We start from the raw sequence: 18347 nt of genomic DNA on the forward strand, positions 1-18347 counted from the left end.
GAAAACCTAAATGGACAACAGAGTGAGCTTGGAGGTAAGAAATATGGAAATGTCACTGTAACATATTATACATTCAAGAATTTATCGTAAACTTTTAAAGTTTTATTTTGAAGGTCCTAGAGTCTCAATAAGAGTTTCAAAATTTTTACTTTTGTTTTGTAATAGTATCATCAGTATTACCTGGAAACTTGTAAAAGCCTTCTCTCTCTTCTCTTTTCTTACATTAAATCCATGATTTGTGATTCCCAACAATGGAATACTAATGGATCCTCAAAAAGCACTAATTGTCCATTTTTTTCCTAATTACAAAATGTAAGAACCCTTTATTGAAAACATTCAACATGATGTCATTTTTAAAGTGCCAGAGTTTCTATTTAAAGCGATGCCATAAAGTAGATAGCTTATATAGTTTACAAATAGCAATACAAAAAGGTTCTTTAAGTCTGCTTAGCATATCTGAAAGTGCTTCTTTCTCACATTTAAATATGTGGGGCCACTGCCCCCCTCTCCAAGTTTATTACCTTATCTCAACTGTATAATTTTCTTAAATAGGATTCAGAGAAATAGTCCTAGATTTAAATTTTTAAACACTAACTTATAAAAGCATGGGTTGATTCCCATAATACAGCTGGTAGTCAAACTGGACAAGATAATGAATTGACTGAGATCATTGTTCCATCTTCATCCAAGAAAGCTGCCTCTAAAAAAAGATCTTAAATTGCTGTGGAAATCCAATTTGTAAGAAGCAAAAGAAGCATATAGATGGGAAACACCAGCCATGATCACATTAATTTTGTGGCTAACAGCACTGCTTTGAAGTGAAGAAGAAGAAGGGGGAAAAAAGATGACAAAAATAATAAGTCTACTCAAATCCCCAACTTATTCTAATAGCATAACCAGAAGAAAACCAACTACAGACACAAAGTTCACATCTCAGTGATAAAGCAAACATCACACCCCCACAAAATAATTTTCAACTTAATAAAAAGTAAAGGAAAGCTAAAGGAAATACTATAGGACGGTGATGTATCATTGCCAAAAAAGCAAATTTTAGTAAGAAATCAGGAGACCAGGAACCTGACATTAATATGAACAGCCATGGAAAGTCCACAATTGATTGGTTTTGAATCCATAGGTGAGGGAAACTGACAAATAACTGTAACCAAAATCTTCAACTTACTGTAACTGAAAAGCTATAAAAGAAAAATTTCTCTAACAAGCTACCATTCACTGAACCTCTTGTTCAAATAAAAGCTGCCATACCAGAAAGATATAAAAATAAAAGCACTGTTTCTATTTTTTTGTGAGAATGTCCTAATTAACTATCTGCTCATATATAAACTATATAAGGTCACAACTGACTTTTCATTGACAGGCAATATGGGGGTATCAGCCATTTGTATTCAAAACCAGTTGGCTTCAAGATACGATCAACTGAGTAAACATAGTCTGAGCAAAGTTGAAAAATAAAAATCACTATGAATCAGACAGGATTTAAATATAACATGTATATAACATGCTACAAGCAACAGAAAATGAGAAAACTTATAGGGAAGCACAATAAAGAAAGGAGTTCTTTAATTGCTTTCTTTTTAAGTTTTATAACTAATGTAGTAGCTGATATTCCATCAACAGCATCCTTCTTCAGGGAATACTCATCTAGAATGGTTTTTTGTTCTTTTTTAATTTTTAGATTTCTTTTTAAATTAAAACTTAAGTAGCTACTGAAGTGATTCATGAAAGCTTAGGGGGAAAGTGCATTCTTACCTGGCATATCATTTCACATGTTTCGTAGCTCCCTTACTGCAGTTCCCATGCTCACAAACATTATTTTACCCAGGAAATAATGGTCTTATTCACACACACAAACACACACAAAAGCTTCCAATCAAATGTTATCAAGTCTCAGGAAACTACAACAGCAACATTAAAAGTCAGTGTAAAATAAGAATTCCACTTACGAATCTCATCTATGAAAATACAAGATGGTTCTCCTGGAACCAACTACAAAGTTCCCTTTCTCCTTAATAAGAGTAATAAACATCATCTTACCATTATCTGTAGAATAAAATCAACAACGTGTTGCTTTCTGCAGCCACCAAATCAAGTTTTTCCTTCCTTTCTTTCTAGTAAATTCTTTTTCACCAGCAAGATTAGGAAGAAAATAAAGCTTTAAGTATTTGCCTCAGTAATTCAGACCACAACACTGAGAAACCAGCTCTTGGTAAAAGAAAAAAAAAGGAAAAAAAAGAACAGGTCTGGTATTTTACAATCACTTCTGCAATCCACAGGTACCTCCTAGATTCCCGAATCTCCTCTTCTTTCTGGTTCTAAGTTTCTTTTAGTAATGAGACTAACTTTTCCAGTAGCCTTGAACTCCCCAGATTTAACTGACATGGAAAATGTGACTAAAAACTTGTAGAACTGTCTAGCCTCCAACCCTACACAGAATCAACTTTGTTGGAAGTGTTGAAGAACACTTCGCAAGCAGCTACTTGCTCCTTTAGACTCCTGCACGACACAGCACAGAACACCAAATAACACTGCGCCATCTAGTTAGCAAGCTGCACTCTCCATTCTAAAAGGGGGGACACCTTCAAACTCTGGGACTTAAGGACTTGTCAGGGTTCAGCTGCTCTAAAGGTCCAATTGTTTATTTAAAAAAAAAAATATCGCTACTGAGATAATCCACATCTAGTGGATATGGGAAAATTTAGGTTATAATGGCACTACAAACTTTTACATCTAACTTTGATTTACAAGATAAAAGCAAGTTTTAAATTAAAAGGGCTTTCTGTTAATAGAGCTTATTATTCTGAAGACGGGGAATGATTTTCTTCGAAAGTTGTCCCTGGGTGCATGCCTATTATCTGTGCTTTTCCCCTTCCACTAATGAGCATTTATCTAAAGAGCCTGTTAATCCTCTGATGTGTGCTTCTGGTCAGAGGTAACAGTTTGAATAAAACCACTAATCACTGATCACTAAATCACTGATCATTAATCACACTCTCCAGTGCTGGTGACCCGGGCCATTTTCCCCTTTAGGTCTATGTATGCATCACAAACAAGAAGTTTTAACATTTCAGATGCACATGTATTGTGTGGGGGGTCATACTATTTCATCTCTAGATGTGAATAAATAATAAATACTGCCACAAACTTGGGGAATGATGTCAATTAGACTCCAGACATGAGTTTCACAAATGCCTACTCTACAGCATGGCTTTCACTCTGAAGAAAGTAGATCTGATTATAACAAAACATGTGTTCTTCAAGAAATTCCCACATACTCAGAATATAAATTTTCCTTTATTTAGCTTTCACCAGCTTCAAATCAGAGAGCACTCAGCTCTTCTGCACCCCCTCTATTCAAAAGCCTGTTAAGAAATCTTTTATTTAATTTCTGCTACACTGCAGCCCCACCCCCACCCCACCCGGAGTTCTTTTTACTTTTATCCCTTAAACATGTCATATACAGTATTTTTATTCAACTGCCAGAAACGGGGATTCTGACTCAATTCAATGACGTACGTATTTAACTTTCTATTTAAATACAGAAAGTTAATGTTAAGAGAAAAAAAGTAACCCATGCACCACTCTATTGTACGATATTTTGAGTTCAACGACTTACATTTCCTCACTTTGGAAATGAAACGTTTAATCTCGAGCCTTCCAGCCAAATTTGATTTAGTCAGCACCCTCAGCCATCCCTCTTCGGATAACCGGTCTGTCTGAGGAAGGCGCTGTGTAAAATTAAGTACTTTGCTTACAGTGCGTGTGTTGTTTTCCTAAGTCACCACAGGGACACGGTACTATCATAGTGTCTCTAAACATTTCCTGAGACGCCTTTTCTATCAGAGTTGAGCAGTTTGCCCTGGAGAAGAGGGTTCACTGGTGCCTTTCTTAAATAATAGAAAAGGGCAGATTGTGTGTGCGTCGATCAGGTACTGCGCTCCCTCAGCCACCAGAAGCTCTCACCCACACTCCAGGGACTGTGATCGCCCCAGGGAAAGCAGTCAAAGGCGGAGGCGGGGCCAGAGTGATAACGGTGTGGGCGGTAGAGCGGGTGGAGAAGGAGGGATCCGGGAGGAGAGGGCAATACGATGCCCAGGGAATCAGAGATTGTACGAGTATGTTGGGGATTGGGGATGGAAAGACTTGCCTTGTCAGCACTTCTAAGGCCCCCAACCCTTGAGTATCCGAAGCTGTTAATCAAACACTTATTGGTCTGCAGAATGACGTAATGGACCTGTATCCAGCCTTTATTTCTTGACACATGTCAGAGAAGGAGGGAAAAATAAAAATCAAACACTCTGTAGACTCTGACAACGAAATATACAAGTAGCCCACTTCAGTTCCCGGCCTTGAACAAGTCTCAAGTGGGGGCGGCACTTGTTCAGGGAAAGTTAGGGTGGACAAGATCTTTATCTACCAGATTCACACCCCACCCCAGAAATAAATCTATGGCAAAGGAAAAGCGGGATGCAGCCGCGAAAACATCTCCTTGGTTCCTTCGTGAGTCTTGCCCCTCTAAGAACGTCGTGAAAAGTTTTGAGCTATTCCGTGGAGAATCTGGTGGAGAGGAAGGCTCCGCCGCCGTGTTCTGAGAACTGCAGCCGCGTCGAAGGCGGGAGCTGTCATTTGGGGCAGCGGCGGGGAAGAGGTAATGATGCCAGCGAGAACCGGACAGAGGCAAGAGGCGGCTGCAGGAGTGAAGACGAGGAAAGCCTCGCCACTGTCGAGCCTTCCACGCCTGCAGTGAAAGGCAAGTGCCCTCCGAGGGCGATGCCCCCTCATTCCCTGGCGCGCGTGCCCACCACCTGCGGTGGGCAGCCCTGCAAAAGGTGGCAGCAGCAGGCTTGGGGCCCGGGAGGGAGCTAGCCCCCAGTGCGCCCGCCCGTCCGCCCCCTAGGTGACCCGGCGTCCTCGCCGCGCCCGCTGGAAGTTTGCAAACTTTCTCCGGGGGTTCCGCCGCATCACCGGGAAGTTGGGGACGCGGGGGGAAGGTTCCTGTCTCGCCGTCTCCGCTGCTGCCGCCTCTGCCGCCGCTTGACCGCACTTCTGGAGGGTTCCGCACCTTGCCAGGTCTCTGGAGGCAAACACACACCCCCGATTCATAACTGTTCCCCGTGTCAGGGAAACACACGCGCGCTCCTACACACGCACGCACGCTGGGGCGGAAACGGCGCTCGCTCCACGTTAGCATCCCTCCAGTCGCACGGCGCGGCGGCCACCAAGACGCGCTCCGGGACGGACACGGCGTGGGGTCTCTGGGGTAGCCTCAGGACACGGCTGATTCCACAATCCACCAGTATTTGGGGCCTGACTTCCCTCTGGTCCGTCAAAGTGTTTACAAACACAGATCATCCTCCAAAAAGAAAATGCATCGCATCTTCCCTACTCCTTGCCCTGCGACCTGCCCACTGGACCAAGTAACCTCGCGGCTGCTGCCGAGAACCAACCCCTGCAAACAACTACGCTCCCGAGACGGCTCCCGCGGCAAGTGCAACAAAAGTGACTAAATGCAAAAACCCCAGAAGTGGCCTAGCCGTATTTTTAGGAACTTACCAAACAAGTGTGGAGAAGGCAAGAGCGGAGCCCGGGTGAAGGGACCACGTTGGACTGAGCAAAGATTACAATACATTCTATTTAGAGTGCATTACATCACCCCCCCGGTGACGTCACGTGGGATTCCTGAACTTCTAAATCATTGCGGTCCGTGGGGGAGGGAGGAAGGGAGGGGCGGGGCCGTCGCGCCGAGGGGGCGGGCTCCGCCCCGGCCCCGCCCCGCCCCCGCGCCACGAGCGGACCCTGGTGCACCCGCGGGGAAGCTGCGGCGGCAGCGGCGACCGCGCAAGCAACAGCTTGCAGAGCCCAGCGCCGTGTGACACGGCTCCCTGACATTAGTGGTGTGAGTCAGCTTGGAAACAATCCTCAAGGTTTCAGAAAGGACCACGGAGGAGGCAGGGACACGGGCTCTCCCGTGAGTAGGGCCTGGTAGACTTTAAAAAGGGGTGGGGATGGGGCGAGGTGGGGAGGGGTGCCGAAGCGTGCAGGGGAGAGACTTTCTCCGAACAGAAATGCGGGACGCCCCCCCTTCCCCCACCAGCAGATGTCCAGCTCCGTTTTGCTGCGACAGTCATGACCTCATTACAGTGTTCCCTGCATCCTGGCTTTTCAGAGCACTCACTGGACACCCCTTTTCACCTCCCGCCCCCGCCCCTCTCCAGCTCACTTCCAAGGAAATAACTTCTTTATTGTGCAAACTCGTATGGAGTACACTGCCCCCACCCTTTCCAAGACCCCTGCTTCTCCAGTCTAAGAGCTGGAAAAAGAGTTACTCCTGGAAGGGAAAGGTGTATCACGGCTAGAGCCAAGTGATGAGCCTGATTTAGACTCAGCGTCAGAGCCGGAAGGGCCATTGGCGATCACTTCCAGAGCCTCGTCTGTAACTTGCCCAAGCTCCCCGGCTGCCAAGTGGCAGAGCAGGAGCCAAAGGTAGGGAAAGAGCCCCTGGTCTGCAGTATCTTCCCCACAGCTCCGTGAGAGAAGGAGCCTGGAGCTTTCAGCATCAGCCAAGACACCCTCACCCTCACCATCCTCGGCTTGACTTCCATTCAGATGTTCTCTCAGTGAGCCGGACTCAAAGAGAAGGCATGGAGTAATTTCCAGTGGATCCTAGCCATCCCAGACCACCGCTGTCATCCGTACAGCAGCTGACATTGTACAAAGCCTTCACACCCACGTGGAACTCCCTTGATTCTCACAACCAGCACAAGGAGGGCAAGCGTTATCATTGTCCCCATTTTACAGGTGAGCCAAGGCAAAATCCAGAAGGTTAGGGAGCTGGCCTGAAGCTGCTTGAGTAAGTGGTGGCACTGGCACCACCCCAAATCCTGTTTTCAAACCTCAGATCCCAACTGGGCTCTTCTAGAACCAAGGTTGTTTTCCCTTCTCATTGGTGGTTAGAACCTTTGCTAAGGATTGGAGCTTTGCTTAGGAACAATTTAGCCCCTGTTAACAAACAATTGAGCTCCCCTGGTGGCTCAGAAGTAAAGAGTCTACCTGCAATGTGGGAGACCCAGGTTCAGTCCCTGGGTAGGGAAGATATCCTGGAGAAGGAAATGGCAACCCACTCCAGTATTCTTGCCTGGAAAATCCCATGAATCAAAGAGTCTGGAGAGCTATAGTCCATGGAGTCGCAAAGAGTTGGACACGACTGAGTAACTAACACACACACAACAAACAATAATCTTTCCTGACGTTTATGTAACATTTGACATTCATATAGCACCTCTCATCCCAATGCATCAAAACCATGACTGTGCAGTTTGCCAGAGAATCATGGCTGGACTGGCTGGAAATTGTAATGCTTTGCCTGGATTGTCACATACTTCTGAACTGGTTTTGATACACTAAATGGAAGAGCTTTGTGTTTCCTTTCTGGTTTTAAGTGTTTAACTCTCTTCCCTTTAGTGTTTCTTGAGACCACAGGGACTGCTGACTTTGGATTTCTCACAGTCTTGTTCAGAACTCATCACTGAGTTTCCTATTTGCTGTCTTCCACATGTGGCCCTAAAGGAATGGTGAAAGAAGGGCTCCAGTCCTAACTTGAATCTTAACCAATAAAACTTTAAATATGACAGCTCAATTACTTGGGTTAACAGAAGGAAGCAACAGCCACCTTGCCCACATTCCCACTCAGTTATCAGGACATCCTTTACCAGTAAAGCAGGTATCTACTTCCTCTCTCAAAAGAAAAAAGTGTTAGCCAGATCAGCAGCAAACTTGAGGCAGGAAAGGGATGCAGCTTGACAAAGCAGTACTAAGTCTGAGAGCTCATCTTTTTTCTCAGCTAATAGGTGTGGCTCAAAGGTGCATAATGGAGAATTGAATAAGCAAAGCTGAGGTGATAACCAAAATATTTAAAAACCTGTAAGTAATTAATCATCATCTAAATTTAAAACATATACTTCCCAATATTCTCTAACCAGAAGTATATATGTGAGTTTTAAGCAGTATTTCATCAGCTTCTAATACTATTCAAATCAGTTGTCAGTCTTTAAAAATTGTTGCTGATCTTTTGTTTGATATGCTGTTACCAGGTAAACAATGCCTCCCCCCTCCAAGCCATGGTTGACACAGGAATACACGTGGAACTTTTCCAATGCTCTCTCCAATAATTTAATAATCATTAGGTTAATTGGAATTTCAATGGGCAGATAATTTCTCCACATCAGCAATATTGTTCATGGTGCTGACTCATATCTCTGCTTCTGCTGAACTGATAACAATTTCATTCACAATGTTTCTAAGCCATTGTATTACAGTTTTCTATATATTATAGATCTCTGTGACCAAGTAAGTCACACACACACACACAAAATTATTTTTAATGTAAACTGAAGAAGAGAAGTAGTGTTTATAAGTGTGGACTCTAATGTCAGACTGGCAGAGTTCAGATTGTGGCTCTGCTCAGTTCAGTTCAGTCGCTCAGTCGTGTCTGACTCTTTGCGACCCCATGAATCGCAGCACGCCAGGCCTCCCTGTCCATCACCAACTCCCGGAGTTCACTCAGACTCACATCCATCAAGTCAGTGATGCCATCCAGCCATCTCATCCTCTGTCGTCCCCTTCTCCTCCTGCCCCTAATCTTGAACTTTAATCTTTGGGTCTTAGTTTCCTCATCTATATAATGGGACTGGTGATGATAATTATAATAACTAAAATGAGTTGAGAATTGTGTTTGGCACAGGACAAATACTACATAAATATTTGCCTTCATTTTTATCAGTGAAAATAATGCCACTAATGCCATGACAGGAAGATATTCAGTGATTTTGGAAAACTTGACCAAACAAATGAAAGGACACCCTGTTTCCCCATACTTTTCCCAGCCTCACACTAGCCCCTGCATCCACCCTCTATACCAAGCAGGCTCTCCTGTGTCAAAGCATGCCAACAGAGCCCTTGTGTTTATGGACTCAAATTTCTACATGCCTTGTGCTCACCCTGTCTCGTTCAGGATCTCTCAGAGCCAAAGTCCCATGGAGGCTGCAGTTCCCAGAAGAAGCGATGCAAGAGCATCTCTAGGGGTACCTCCACTGGTGACAGCCGTAACCTGTGGCAATCGCCAGCTGGGGCGCCAACACCACCTCCAAGAATGCCACTTCACCCATTAGGACTCCACCCATCATGGCCCGGGAGATGTGTGGAGACAGGACCCTTACACTAGAGTCAAGGTAAATTAGCTGAGGTACTACCCACCCAGGGTTCTCCCCCACCACCTCCAAGGGTAGGGACACAGGCAGGGGACAGTTCTGCCCATAAGGCACCACATCCCCACATTCATTGAACCTATGAAAAACTGGCTCAGCACCTACACTGACCAATGAGAATAGATGAGATGCCTGTTAGACCAGAGATTAACCCCTTAGTTGCTGAATCACAGGGCAGTTCAAGAATGAGGCCTGGGCAGCTGGGTCAGTGGGGGTAGCACAGAGGTCAGAGCAGTGGGTATTTACTGGCCTTACTCAGCGATCAATGCAAAGAAATAGAGGAAAACAATAGAATGGGAAAGATCTCTTCAAGAAAATTAGAGATACCAAGGGAACATTTCATGCAAAGATGGGCTCGATAAAGGACAGAAATGGTAGGGACCTAACAGAAGCAGAAGATATTAAGAAAAGGTGGCAAGAATACACAGAAGAACTGTCCAAAAAAGATCTTCACAACCCAGATTATCACGATGGTGTGATCACACACCTAGAACCAGACATCCTGGAATGTGAAGTCAAGTGGGCCTTAGAAAGCATCACTACGAACAAAGCTAGTGGAGGTGATGGAATTCCAGTTGAACTATTTCAAATCCTAACTATGATGCTGTGAAAGTGCTGCACTCAATATGCCAGCACATTTGGAAAATTCAGCAGTGGCCACAGGACTGGAAATGGTCAGTTTTCATGCCAATCCAAAACAAAGGCAATGCCAAAGAATGCTCAAACTACCACACAATTACACTCATCTCACACGCTAGTAAAGTGATGCTCAAAATTCTCCAAGCCAGGCTTCAGCAATACATGAAGCATGAACTTCCAGATGTTCAAGCTGGTTTTAGAAAAGGCAGAGGAACCAGAGATCAAATCGCCAGCATCCACTGGATCATCGAAAAAGCAAGAGAGTTCCAAAAAAACATCTACTTCTGACTATGCCAAAGCCTTTGACTGTGTGGATCACAATAAACTGTGGGAAATTCTGAAAGAGATAGGAATACCAGACCACCTGCCCTGCCTCTTGAGAAATCTGTATGCAGGCCAGGAAGCAACAGTTACAACTGGACATGGAACAACAGACTGGTTCCAAATAGGAAAAGGAGTACGTCAAGGCTGTATATTGTCACCCTGCTTCTTTAACTTATATGCAGAGTACATCATGAGAAACGCTGGGCTGGAAGAAACACAAGCTGGAATCAAGATTGCCAGGAGAAATATCAATAACCTCAGATATGCAGATGACACCACCCTTATGGCAGAAAGTGAAGAAGAACTAAAGAGCCTCTTGATGAAAGTGAAAGAGGAGAATGAAAAAGTTGGCTTAAAGCTCAACATTCAGAAAACGAAGATCATGGCATCCAGTCCCATCACTTCATGGCAAATAAATGGGGAAAAAGTGGAAACAGTGGCTGTCTTTATTTTCCTGGGCTCCAAAATCACTGCGGATGGTGATTACAGTTATGAAATTAAAAGACGCTTACTCCTTGGAAGGAAAGTTATGACCAACCTAGACAGAATATTAAAAAGCAGAGACATTACTTTGTCAGCAAAGGTCCATCTAGTCAAGGCTATGGTTTTTCCAGTGGTCATGTATGGATGTGAGAGTTGGACTATAAAGAAAGCTAAGCGCCAAAGAATTGATGCTTTTGAACTGTGGTGTTGGAGGAGACTCTTGAGAGTCCCTTGGACTACAAGGAGATCCAACCAGTCCATCCTAAAGGAGATCAGTCCTGGGTGTTCATTGGGAAGGACTTATGTTGAAGCTGAAACTCCAATACTTTGGCCACTTGATGCGAAGAGCTGACTCATTTGAAAAGACCCTGATGCTGGGAAATATTGAATGCAGGAGGAGAAGGGGATGACAGAGGATAAGATGGTTGGATGACATCACCAACTCAATGGATATCGGTTTGGGTGGACTCCAGCAGTTGGTGATGGACAGGGAGGCCTGGCATGCTGCAATTCATGGGGTTGCGAAGAGTCAGACATGACTGAATGACTAAACTGAACTGAACTGAAGGAAGAATTTTAATATTTTAACAAACTTACAGCCTTACCAGTACTTATGCACTGAATATGAGGCCAGAGTAGAACCATCCCAAGGGTCCTCAGAGGGTAAGAAGCCCTTTTGCGCATGCTTTGGATTTTTTGGATTCAGTCATTTCTCCAACATTCATCAAAGGCGATAGATCTGCCCAGTACTGGGGAGGAAAAAACAAGTGTCTCCTTTTAGCTCTCTCCTAGACTCCCACAGAAGTTCTCAAACTTAATGGCATAAGCAGCACTTAGGTAACTTGTTAAAGACAGTTTCTTGGGTCAGGCATCCCGGGGGATTTCTGTTCAAGGATCTGGCATTGGGCCCAGGATTCTGCATTTGTGATTCTGATGCAAGTGTCTGGAGACCCCACTTCGAGTGATTCTTGTCTAGTGAATTCATAGATGGGCAGTTACCTGGGAGGACGCCAGGGATGGGACAGGAAGAGTCTGCAGCCTGCAGCACTAAAAAAAAATTTAAAAATTAAAAAAAAAAAAGTCTCTTGCTTAAAATCAATCCTCCAGCTGCTTCCCATAATCCTAGAGAAGGATTGCTCTTCTCCCTTCCACATACACCACTCAGAGGGAGTTTTACCATTTCTTTTGCATTCAAGGCTTTTCTTAACAGTGTTAACAGTGGTAATAAGATTGTGGCTGTCTTTGTGGTTAAACGCCTTGCTATGAGACCACTGGGAAGTTTCCATTTCTTTTAAAATGAATCTTCACTATCTTATCTGAAGGGATGCTGCTGCTGCTCCTGCTGCTGCTGCTGCTAAGTTGCTTCAGTCGTGTCGGACTCTGTGTGACCCCATAGACGGCAGACCACCAGGCTCCGCCGTCCCTGGGATTCTCCAGGCAAGAACACTGGAGTGGGTTGCCATTTCCTTCTCCAATGCACGAAAGTGAAAAATGAAAGTCAAGTCTCTCGGTCATGTCTGACTTTCAGCGACCCCGTGGACTGCAGTCCACCAGGCTCCTCTGTATTTGAAGGGATAAAGATGTTCAAATAAACGGAACTGGAAAATTCATCCCAAGACAGAAACAACCACAGAACCACTGGCTAACACTTACTAAGCATTTACTCTTTGCCAAGGCTTATGCTCAGAGCTTTTGTGCTTTCTTTCAGTTACTCCTCACAATAATCCTACGAGGTTGTTGAACCCATTCTCATTTGCAATGAAGAGATCAAATCTTGGAGCAGTGAGCAGCTTGCCAAAGATCATGCAGCTGGGTCAATACCAAGAGAATTGAGGGACCCAGACCACTTTAGAGCTAGTACAAGTGCCTCCGGGAAGACCCTTGGACCACAGAGCATGCACCAGAACACAGGCTCTCTGGCTCTCAGGTGTCCACTGTTCCCTCCCACTTCATTTGCATGGAGCAGCTTAGGCACAAAATTCTGGTGGACCTGTGGTGCATGGGAGTCAGTGAGACGCTAAGAAACCAGGAGGTAAGCCTTTTTCCTTTGCTGTAGGTGGAATGGGGGTGAAGTGGACACTGTCGGCCCTGAGAGGGCATGCTTTCCTTTCAAACTGGAACTTTGTTGGAACTCAGCAAAAAGGCAAAGGTGCTTTGTGCTGTGTTAAGTCACTTCATTGTGTTTGACTCTCTGTGACCCTATGGACTATAGCCCTCCAGGCTCCTCTGTCTGTGGGATTCTCCAGGCAAGAATACTGGAGTGGGTTGCCATGCCCTCCTCCAGGGAATCTTCCTGACCCAGGAATCGAACCCTTCTTTCTTACATCTTCTGCACTGGCAGGTGGGCTGTTTATCACTTGTGCCACCTGAGAAGCCCAAAGGCTCTCTAAGACACCCAAAAAAACTTAGGAAAACTGTCTTAACTTCTGTTAGTCTCTGTGTTGGGCAACTAATCTCTTACACTGAAAATGATGACATAGATGGAAAGAGAAAGATAGAGCCGCCCTTACTTCTCTTCAGTCTTTCCTTATAAGTAAACAGAAGGCAGAATATTTGTAGAATGTATACACTCTAAGAAGTGAAATACAGTTGAGTTCATTTTATGCAGCATTTCCACTGTGCAGGTAAGAACAAAATTCATATACACATAGGAATTGTGTGAATTCAGTGATTCCACATACAAGTGAACATATTTACATTCAAAACTGGCATTATACAATATAAATGCAAATGGTAAAATGAGTGTTAATAATTTAATATTTTGTTACTTTGAATGACATTAAATAGCAGATTAAAAACACCATGACAAGTGGAGAGACTGACTATGGAGGAAAACCTTTCTGTTTAATACCTTTAATGACATTTTCCCCCAGTCTTTTGAACAAAGGGCCCTGCATTTTCAGTTAAGCTGGGTCTGAGAATTATGTAGCCAGCCCTGCAAGTGCTCTAAGTCGCTTAAGTCATGTTTGACTCTTTCCAACCCTATGGACTGTAGCCCACCAGTCTCTTCTTTCCATGGGGATTCTCCAGGCAAGAATATTGGAGTGGTTTGTCATGCCCTCCTCCAGGGGATCTTCCCGACCCAGGGATCAAACTCACATCTCTTATGTCTCCTACATTGGCAGGTGGGTTCTTTACCACTAGCACCAACTGGGAAGCCCTGTAACCAACCCTACTTAAATGAAGGAAGCAATCTGCTGTGTCCCCAGACCCATGCTCCCCATGTGCAGAGTAAGGGCAAGCAGATCAGGAGTCTAACAGCCCTGATTGTGGCCCTGACTGTTTTTTGACTTCTCTAAACTTCAGATCCTTCATCTGTAAAGGGGAGCTAATGTTAGAATCTATCTCCTGGGATATTGCAAGAATTCAGCGACTTAATATACATAAAGTTCCTAAAATAATGCCTGGCACATAATAATTACTGGAAAAATGTTAGAAACCCTTATGCCCTAATAAGATATGGTGAAGAATTTCATAACATAATCCATGTCAAGTGCTTAGCAACTAGGTATGTCATTTAGAATATGCTCAGCAAATATTCATTATATAAAATTGCATGTAAGCTCTAATCCTGAAGTTCTATGGATTAAAATGAAGGAATCGATCCCATTTGTCGTCAAATTAATGGCCTTCAGATAAGCCACTTGTATTTGAAGGATAGTTAGATGAACAAATCCACCTTGAGTTTGTGGGCAACAGAGCAATTTTACACAGGCTGATGTTCTGATTGAAAACCATCACAATTTTCCCTTCCTTAACATACAAATGCCTTCTTAAACCACCAGTTGTATAATTATTAACTCTTGTGTGGTTTAGATTTTCTGTAATCACTTCTTAAAATCCTAAAAGGTGTAGCTCAGAAGACACCATACTCTTGCACTGGAGGTGGGGGTGTGTGTCAACTCTGAAATGTTATTTAACAAAGGACAGCCTGGTCCCTTGGTTCAACCTGGGACTACTTCATTTGAAAGAGGATCAGTTACTGATTGCCTTGACCTATTCCTTTAGGGAATTACTGTATCCCCCATATTATAAAATTTAATGTTTTCTCTTGAACTGGGCTGAAACTGAGAAGTGTTCACTTGTTCCAAAGAGTATCATGAGAGTGTTAACATCCCTATGAAAGTTACACTTATCTTAATGTGTTCCTCTTTTATCTTTTAAAAGAGAGACTTGATTAAATGAAAAACTACTCTTCCTTTTTTTCCCGGCGTTGGGATTAAGTGAAAGAGATTGACACCTGCTCTGAATAATGACCCAGAATAATAGTGCTGTGTCAGCACACTGGAAAAGTTTTAGTCATTTCCTTAAGATCAATGGTAAGTGGAAAGTAACGGTTTTACAATAATTAGGAGTGTTTTATATGGGGAAGGTTCATTTAGACTAAAACAGTATTGATATCACATAAATTAATATTGAGTGTCACCTCACATGAACTGATATTTCACATACCACCTCTTTTTATATTATCGTTAACCACATGTTTAACTCATGTACTGCTGACGTGGAAGGTTACTCTCATCTCTTCAGGGGCATTTATTTATAAGTACCTTATTTAAATGATTCTAGAGAATTTCAGTAGCTTTTAAACCTAATTGATCAGCGATTCCTCCTCATTCTTACATGATACAGACTATTTAAAACCTGGAAAGTTATTTTCAACCTCATTTGAATCATGAAAATTGCCCACTGAAGGAGTCAGAAAATATAAAACTTCCCCATCCCCCTTCCTCATGCTAGTTTTAAAATATTCTGTCTGTAGCTTTCACAACAGTGCCCTAACTTGACACTTAAACAGAATGCAGTACAAGCAGTACACTGGAACATTGTGCTGTTTAGAAAAACCATCTATTTTCAAGACTGCTGTGTCTGTTCAGTGCAATGCTGAAGTCTGAGAGGAAGGAACGAAGAGGATTATTTGTGAGCACTAACTATGGTTCAAGTTCTATATTTTATCTCATGGAATCTTGACAACTCTGGGTGGAAGATGTTGTTACTCCTGTTTTATTGATGGGTGTATTAAAACTCAGAAAGGCTAAGTAATTTGACCAAGGTCACACAGCGAGTAAGTAAGGCAGCTCCAGAATCCCCATTGTCCATTGGCTTTTATTTCAAGATGTTCCATCTCTCCTTTCACTGTCTTACATCACATTATTTTGTTTTGTTGAGCAACCCACTCCCCTCACACACACACACACACACACATATGCAAAAGGTTGAAAGCTGCCATGTCTCTCAGTGATCATTTTGTGGAAGCTGAATCCATTCAGAGGCTGAATCCTGTGTTCAGGAAGCAGTAGACCTGTTTGGTGAAGAACAGAGGACCCTGGCCTAGCAAGATCCTGGCTATCATGGGTGATCCAAGCATATCCCTTATGGCCTCTCTTTCATTTTTCTTTAATGGAAATATTTTTATTGTTTCTGCAGGTTAGAAAAGTAATACATGCTTGTAAAAACCTCAAGTAACACAAAAGTGTTTAAAATAGAAGGTAAATTTCTCCCTACAATCCCATCTGGACATAACTACTGTAAAAGTTGGATGAATATGCTTCTAAAAATTGTACTATGCATGTAAACATAAATTGCATGAATGTGGTCAAATTACATATTCTGTTCTCAAACTGCCTTTTCCTACAATTGAGTTTTAAATTTTACAATTTATTGTGACATCTGTCCAGGAATATTATAATATGGCATCATCCTTTTTCATGGATATGTAAGATTTTATTGTTTGGGTTTAGTTAATCCATTCACTATGAATGGATATCCGTATAGTTTCCAATTTGCTGATATTATAAACAGTTCTACAGTGAATACCTGTTACTTGTGCATACACATGTGACTAATTTTCATAGAAATGGTATTGCAGGGCCACAGGTTATACCTGTTTTAAATGTTGTTACATATTGCTTAATGGCCCTTCAGAATGGTAGGACACCAATTAGTGTCTAGCCTACAAGAAGCAAGAGTACTCCCTGTCCCCACATTCTTATCATCAGGGGCATCTTTTAAGAGTAAAGTCTTACTTGAGATCTCAAACGGATGTTAGTCTGTCTCATAAGCAAAACTGAAATTGGTGATTTCTACACAGAATCCAAATGCAAGACATTTTGACAACGGAATTCACACTCATAAATCATCAAACAACAGTTAATTTTGATTGTTAGGAATTAGTGTAAGTCTTTCCCACACATCTCATTCTTTTAAGATAACCCAGCTAGTATCATTTCTATCCTCCTCTTCCATTCTGGAGGAAACTGGATTATATAGAGGTACAGCAAACTTGCCTAAATGTCTGACAAGAAGTGAAAGTGGGATTCATTTTTTTCATTTTTTTAAATTGATATATGGTGGTGGTGGTTTAGTCGCTAAGTTGTGTCTGACCCTTGCAATCCTGTGGACTAGAGCCTGCCAGGCTCCTCTGTCCATGGGATTCCCCAGGCAAGAATACTGGAGTGGGTTGCCATTTCTTCTCCAGGGGATCTTCTCGACCTAGGAATTGAACCCAGGTCTCCTGGATTGCAGGCAGATGACTTACCAACTGAGCTATGAGAGAAGCCCTTAATTGATATATAGTTGATGTGTAATAATATGTTTCAAGTGTACAAAATGGATTCACAATTTGTGATGGTTATATTCCATTTAGAGTTATTATAAAATATCGGCTCTATTTCCTATGTTGTACTACATATCCTTGTAGCTTCTTTATTTTAAACCTAGTAGTTTGTACCTTTTAATTTCCCACCTTTGTCTTGCCTCTCCCTGCCCTGGTCTCCCCACTAGTAACCGCTAATTTGTTCTCTATATCTGTGAGTCTGTTTCTGTTTTTTTTTATCTCCACTAGTTTGTTTTATTTTTTAGATTCCACCTATAAGTGATAACATATGGTATTTTTCTGTCTCTGTCTGATGTATTTCACTGAATGTAATACCCTCAAAGTCTACCCATGTCATTGAAAATGGCAAGTTTTCATTTTTTATGGCTGAGTAATATTCCTCTGTGTGTATGTGTGTGAATATATAATCTTCTTTATCCGTTTATCTGCTGATGGACATGTACATTGCTTCCATATCTTGACAAGTGTAGACAATGCTGCTATGAATTTAGGGGTCATGTACCTTTTCAAATTAGTGTTTCTGGTTTTGGAAGTGGGTTGAATAAATACTCAAGAGTGGAATTGCTGGATCTTATGGTACTTCTGTTTTCAGTTCTTCAAGAAGTCTCCATTCTGTTTTCCATAGTGCCTGCACAAATTTACATTTCCACAAACAGTGTAGGAGGATTCCCTTTTCTCCACATCCTTGCCAACATTTATTGTGGTAAATATATAGAACATAAAATAAATTACCTTTTTAGTAATTTTTAAGTATTCAGTTTGATGTCACTAAGTACATTCATTCTGTATAATGATCACCACTGTTTATCTATTTTCAGAACTTTGTCCCCCTCCTAAATGGAAACTTGTATATTAGACAATAAGTCCTCATTTCCTCTTCCCCTGGAACTGGAATCTCAACTCATGAAACCTGAGGTTAAAGTCCAAGGCTTATATACCAGAGTCTAACTGCTTTAACTGGTTCTACCATTTTGAATCAAACCCAGATTTTAGTGTTTTCTTGTTCT

General features: G+C 42.6%; 1 protein-coding gene across 2 annotated transcripts in view; it reads right to left on the minus strand.

The window, feature by feature from the left end:
* CREB5 (cAMP responsive element binding protein 5) overlaps nt 1-5699 on the minus strand; it is a 442462-nt gene extending 436763 nt beyond the window's left edge. For both annotated transcript variants that reach the window (XM_040259717.1, XM_040259716.1), the window contains exon 1: nt 5569-5699. The gene's annotated coding sequence lies outside the window, so the exon portion shown is untranslated. The remainder of the gene's footprint in view (nt 1-5568) is intronic.
* Between the last annotated feature and the right edge of the window lie 12648 nt (nt 5700-18347).

The sequence above is a fragment of the Oryx dammah genome, unplaced genomic scaffold (assembly GCF_014754425.2).
Source record: "Oryx dammah isolate SB20612 unplaced genomic scaffold, SCBI_Odam_1.1 HiC_scaffold_18, whole genome shotgun sequence".
Classification (NCBI taxonomy): Eukaryota; Metazoa; Chordata; class Mammalia; order Artiodactyla; family Bovidae; genus Oryx; species Oryx dammah.